The sequence below is a fragment of the Globicephala melas genome, chromosome 1 (assembly GCF_963455315.2).
Source record: "Globicephala melas chromosome 1, mGloMel1.2, whole genome shotgun sequence".
Lineage (NCBI taxonomy): Eukaryota > Metazoa > Chordata > Mammalia > Artiodactyla > Delphinidae > Globicephala > Globicephala melas.
The window spans coordinates 149857897-149864963 of NC_083314.1; positions in this window are offsets into that span (position 1 = coordinate 149857897).

Genomic DNA, 7067 nt, shown 5'->3' on the forward strand with positions numbered 1-7067 from the left:
TGCAAGTCGGCCCTGAAGTTTACCTTTAGCTTTATGGTAAATCTGCCTCTGATGATAACTGTTACTATTTGCCTGGGGTGGGGCAGGGGATAATTTCTTACTGATTTTTTAATTATTTATTAAATTTTTAAGATAATTGCAGATTCACATGCAATTATAAGAAATAATACAGAGAGCTCCCATGTACCCTTTACCATTTCCCCTAATGGTAACATTTTGCAGAACTATAGTATGACATCAAGACCAGGTTATTGACAAAAATGCAGTCAAGATACTGAACATTTCCATCACCTCCTGAGAATCCCTCATGTTGCCCTTTCATAGCCACACCCATTTCCTTCCCCCTCTCACTTCTACCCCTTCCTTAATCCCTGGTAACTAGTAATCTATTCTCCATTTCTATAGCTTTGTCATTTCAATGAATGTTATATAGGGCTTCCCTGGTCGGCTAGGCCGGTGAGCCATGGCCACTGAGCCTGTGCATCCGGTCCGGAGCCTGTGCTCCGCAACGGGAGAGGCCACAACAGTGAGAGGCCCGCATACTGCAAAAAAAAAAAGTTATATAAATGGAATCATATAATAGTAACTTTCTAAAATTGGCTTTTTTCACTCAGCATGATTCTCCAGAGATTCATCTAGATTGTTGAGCATATGTATATCAATATGTTTCTTACTGTTGCTAAATGGTATTCTGTGGTGTGGATGTACTTCAGTTTATTTAGCTAGTCATAGGTTGAAGAACATCTAGGTTGTTTCCAGTGTTGGCTATTATGAACTGCTACAAGCATTCATTTGCAGATTTTTGTGTAAACATAAGTCTTTATTCTCTGGGATAAATGCCCAGGAGTGCAATTGCTAGGTTATAGAGTATTTGTATGTTTAGTTTTTTTGTTTGTTTGTTTGTTTTTTTGTTATATGCTGGCCTCTCACTGTGTGGCCTCTCCCGTTGCAGAGCGCAGGCTCCGGACGTGCAGGCTCAGCGACCATGGCTCACGGGCCCAGCCGTTCCGCGGCATGTGGGATCTTCCCGGAATGTTTGAGTGATCCAGTTTTTCCGCATCCTCACAAATTTGGTGTTGTCACTATTTTTTACTTTAGCTGTTCCGATAAGTGTCAAGTGATATATTGTTGTGATTTTAACTTACATTCCTCTAGTTGCTAATAACATTGAACTTTTTTTTTTTTTGGCCGCGCTGTGTCTTTTTTGCTGCACGTGGGCATTCTCTAGTTGCAGCGTGTGGGCATTCTCTAGTTGCGGTGAGTGGGGGCTCCTTTTCGTTTTGGTATGTGGACTTTTCATTGCGGTGGCTTCTCTTGTTGTGGCACACAGGCTCTAGGGTGCACGGGCTTCAGTAGTTGTGGTGCGCAGGCTCAGTAGTTGTGGCCCACGGGCTTAGTTGCTCTGTGGCATCTTCCTGGACCAGGGATCGAACCTGTATCCCCTGTGTTGGCAGGCTGATCCTGGACCACTGTGCCACCAGGGAAGTCCCCAGTTTTTCCTTTTTATGGATCATGATTTTGGTGTCAACTCTAAGAACACTTGACCTGGGAATTCCCTGATGGTCCAGTGGTTAGGACTTCGTGCTCTCACTGCAGGGACCTGGGTTCCATGCCTGGTCAGGGAACTAAGATCCTGCAAGGTGCGTGGCGTGGCCAAAAAAAAATGGTTTAAAATTAAAAAAATAACACTTGACCTAACCCTAGATCCCAAAGATTTTCTCCTATGTTTTTTCATAGAAGTTTTGTTTTATGTTTTACATTCAAATATGTGATCCATTTTGAGTTAATTTTTGTATAATGTGTTATATTTAGGTAGAGACTCATTGTTTTGCCTATCGATGTTCAATTGCTGTAGCACCATGTAAAAAAACGATTAAAGAAGATAATTTAGGTGATACAAACTTAATTCAACACTTCATGAAGCAGACAATAGCCATTCAGAAAACTGCTAAATGGAGCAAAAGACAGGAAGCTTATAGGATAAAGAATAATGAACAGGAAGAGAAAAATAGAAAATATCTGATTGACTGGGGCCACATAGTCAACCCCATTTGGGGTGAGAAGGAACAGGAAATAAGTATAGAGCCCAGAGCTGGCTTGACATTTGGGGATTGACTGATGATATAGTGTGTTTCTGTTGAAGTGGAGCATCTATGGGGACATGAAGGTTATCTAAATTTCTGTATCACCACGAGCAGGAGTGGCTTCATTTGGCCCCAGACATTTATTTCAACAACCATTTGTTGAAAAGGCTATCTCCCCTTCATTGAATTGCTCTTGTACCTCTGTCAAAAATCAATTGGGCATATTTGTGAGTACATTTCTGGGATCTCTGTTCTGTTTCATTGATCTATGTGTCTATTCCTCCACCAGTACTACACAGTGTTTTTTTTAATATAAATTTATTTTCTTTATGTATTTATTTATGGCTGTGTTGGGTCTTCCTTGCTGCATGTGGGCTTTCTCTAGTTGTGGTGAGCGGGGACTACTCTTCGTTGTGGTGCGTGGGCTTCTCATTGCAGTGGCTTCTCTTGTTGTGGAGCACGGGCTCTAGGCACACGGGCTTCAGTGGTTATGGCACACAGGCTCAGTAGTTGTGGCTCACGGGCTCTAGAGCACAGGCTCAGTAGTCGTGGCACATAGGCTTAGTTGCTTCACAGCATGTGGAATCTTCCTGGACCAGGGCTCGAACCTGTGTCCCCTGCATTGGCAGGCGGATTCTTAACCACTGCGCCACCAGGGAAGCCCAGCCCCTACACAGTCTTGATAACTGTAGGTATTTGTCTTGAAATTGGGTAGACTGATCCCTCCCACTTTATTTTCTTTTTCAAATTTGTTTTAGCTATTCTAGTTCCTTTGCCTCTCTGTATAAATTTGAGAATAATCTTATCTATGTTTACAAAAAACTCTTGCTGTGATTTTGATAGGAATTTCATTAAACCTGTTTATCAATTTGGAAAGAATTGACATGTTTACTGTGTTGAATCTGCCAATCCTTGAACACAGTATGTCTCTCCATTTATTTAGATTTTGTTTTATTTCATTCACCAGCATTGGGTAGTTTTCAGTATACAAATCCTGTATAGTACATGTGTTTTTTTGTGTGTTTTTTTTTTTGCGGTACGTGGGCCTCTCACCGCCGCGGCCTCTCCCGTTGCGGGGCACAGGCTCCGGACGCGCAGGCTCAGCGGCCATGGCTCACGGGCCCAGCCGCTCCGCGGCATGCGGGATCCTCCTGGACCGGGGCACGAACTCGTGTCCCCTGAATCGGCAGGCGGACTCTCAACCACTGCGCCACCAGGGAAGCCCAAGTACATGTTTTTTCAGATTTACACCTAAGTTTTTTTTTTGAGTGATTGTTAATGGTATTGTATTTTTATTTTTGTTTTCCTCGTGTTCATTGCTAGTATATTGAAATGCAGTTGGTTTTTGTATGTTTATTTTGTATTCTGTGACCTTGATGAACTCACTTATTAGTTCTAAGAGGCTTTTTGGTAGATTTCTTGGGATTTTCTCTGTAAACAATCACGTCATCTGCATTTAGGGACACTTTTATTTATCTTTCTAGTGTGTATGTCTTTTTTTTTTTTGCGGTATGCAGGCCTCTCACTGCTGTGGCCTCTCCCGTTGCGGAGCACAGGCTCCGGACGCGCAGGCTCAGCGGCCATGGCTCCCGGGCCCAGCCGCTCCGCGGCATGTGGGATCTTCCTGGACCGGGGCACGAACCCGTGTCCCCTGCATCGGCAGGCAGACTCTCAACCACTGCGCCACCAGGGAAGCCACATGTATGCCTTTTATTTACTTTTCTTGCCTTGTTGCGCTGGCTAGAACTTCCCGCACTATGTTGAGTAAGAGTGACAAAAGAAGACACCCTGTCTTGTTCCCAATCATAGGGGGAAAATATTGTCTTTCACCATTATGTATAGCGTTAGCAGTAGGTTTTTTGTTGATGTTCATTAACAAATTGAGGAATTCCCCTCTATTCCTATTTTTCTGGGAAGTTTTTATCATGAATAGCTGTTGAATTTTGTCAAAAGCTTTTTCTGTATCAGTTGATAAGATCATGTGACTTTGCTTCTTTAGCCTGCTAATATGGTGGATTACATTAATTGCTTTTTGAAAATTGAACTGGCTTTGCATCCCTGAAATAAACCCTGGGTGGTTATAGTATATGATTCTTTTTATAGATTGTTGAATTCTATCTGCTAATATTTTGTTAAGAATTTTTGAATCTAAATTCATGAGGGATATTAATCTATAGTTTCTTTTTTTGTACTGTTTTGTCTGGTTTTGGTATCAGGGTAATACTAACTTCATAAAATGAATTAGGAAGTGTTTCCTTCTCTTCTATTTTCTAGAAGCTATTGTGTAGAATTGGTATTAATTTTTCTTTAGATGTTTGGTGGAATTCTCTAGTGAAATCATCTATGCCTGGAGATTTCTTTTATGGGATTTTTAAAAGTAGGAATTCAATTTCCTTAATAGTTATAGAACTATTCAAATTATCTATTTCATATTGGATAAGTTGTGGTAGTTTGTATTTTTTTTGAGGAATTGGTCCATTTTGTTCCAGTTGTTAAATTTATGTGTGTAGAGCTTATAGTGTTCCCCTACTATTTTTTTTTTGATGTCTGAGCATCTGTAATGATATTCCTTATTTCATCCATAATATTAGTATTTTGTGTCTTCTCTCTTTTTTCTTGGCAGTCTTACGAGAGATTTATCAGATTGATCTTTTCAAAGAATCAGCTCTTTGTTTCACTGATTTTCTCTACTGCTTTTGTTCTTACTGTGTTTTCTTAGATTTTACATTTGTCTATTTGGCACCCATTAATCACAGGGACAAACTAATGATTAAAGTTGTTTACATCTCCCTTGCAACCTAGCTTTTGCAGGCATGTGAAAATCATATTACAGACTGTTCAACCAATCCCAAGTCTGTATGCCAACCACTTCCTTTATTTAACCCTCATACTCCAAGCCAATATTTTCCCTGCCCTAAATCACCCAGGGCCAAGTAGCAGATGACCAGGGACAGACCAAAGCCCACTAGAATTATTCAAATTAGCCAATCCTAAACTGTTTTCCTGCCCTGCTGTGTCTTTTCTGTGGAAACCCCAATAAAGATTGTGCCCCTCACTCCTTTCTGCCTCCTGACCAACACTGGTGCTTCCCCCATGGTCTTGCATAGTGTGCTATGCCTCCCCTTTGTAGGGGAACTGTGAGTAGTAACATTAAACTTTTCTTTCAGTGGCATTAACTTCTCTATATCATCATTCAGTCAGTGATCAACTGAGACCTGTTAATCAGTTTTCAATTTCATTGATTTCTGCTCTTGTCTTCATTTTTTCCTTCCTTTTGCTTGCTTTGGGTTTATTTTGCTCTTCTTTTTCTAGATTCTTGAGGTAGGAGATTACATTATTGATTTGACATTTTTCTTCTTTTTTAACATATGCTACAAATTTTCCTCTCCACACTGCTGTAGCTGTGTCCCACAAATTTTGTTGTATTTTCATTTTCATCCAGTTCAATGTATTTTTTCCCTTGAAACTTCCTCTTTGACCAATGGATTATTTAGAAGTGTATTCTTTAGTTCCAAGTATTAAGAAATTTTCTTGTTATCTTTCTGTTATTGATGTGTAGTGATTCCATTGTGGCTAGAGAACACACTCTATATGACTCTTTTTGGTTGTTGTTGAGATTTGTTTTATTATTGAGGATATGCTCTATCTTGGTATATGTTCAGTGAGCACTCAAAAAGAATGTGTATTCTGCTGTTGTTTGGTGGAGTGTTATGTAATATTCATTAGATTTGTTAGTTGGTGGTGTTATTGTAGATGTCTATATTTTTGCTGGTTGTGTGTCGAGTTGTCCTTTTAATTGCTGTGAGAAGGATACTGAGGTCTTCAACTGTAACTGTGGCTATGTTAGGGCTTAATGCTTAAGTCTGCCATTTTGTTTTGTTTTGCTCTCTGTTTGTTCTCTGTTTTTCATTTCTCTGTTTCCTTTTGCCTGCATTACTTGCTCCCTATGGGAACATTTTTAGTATTTCATTTTGATTTATTTATAGTGCTTTTGTATAAATGTATTTATTTTTATTTTTGGCTGTGTTGGGTCTTCATTGCTGCATGCAGGCTTTGTCTAGTTGTGGCAAGTGGGGGCTACTCTTTGTTGCGGTGCACAGGCTTCTCATTGAGGTGGCTTCTCTTGTTACAGAGCACAGGCTCTAGGTGCGTGGGCTTCAGTAGTTGTGGCACACGGGCTCTAGAGTGCAGGCTCAGTAGTTGTGGTGCACGGGCTTAGTTGCTCCGCAGCATGTGGGATCTTCCCAGACCGGGGATCAAATTTGTGTCCCCCGCATTGGCAGGTGGATTCTTAACCACTCTGCCACCCGGGAAGTCCTATAGTGCTTTTGAATGTATGTCTTCGTATAGCTTTTTCTTAGTAGTTGCTCTAGGTATTACATTTTATCCATAATTTGTCCCAGTCTACTGGTGTCATCATTTTACTAGTTCAAGTATAGAATCTTTAACTGTCCTTACCTCCTTTGACTCTCCCCCATTTATTATAATTGCCTTAAATATTTCCTCTACAAACACTTAGGACAATATCAGAAAGTGTTGTAATTTTTGCTTCAATTATCATAATTTAGGAAACTTAAGAGGAGAATGAAATCCTATTGTGTTTACCCATATTTTTTCTTACTGTATTCTTTCTCCTTTCCTGATGTCCTAGGGTTCCTTCTTTTATATTGTTTTCTTTCTGCTTAGAGAACTTCCTTTAGTTATTTGTTTAGGTATGTCTGCTGGTGATAAATTTTCTTAGTTTTCCATTATCTGAGAATGTCTTGATGTCCCCTTCATTCCTGAATGACGTTTTTACTGGGTATAGGATTCTGGATTGATAGCACTTGAAAAATATTGTGCTACTTCCTTCTGACCTCCATGGTTCTGATGAGAAATCTGTTGTCATTCTAATTATTTTTCACCTATAGGTAAGGGGTTTTTTTGTGTTTTTTTGTTTTCTTCTTTTTTTGGTCTGGCTGCTTTTAAGATGTTTTCTTTGTC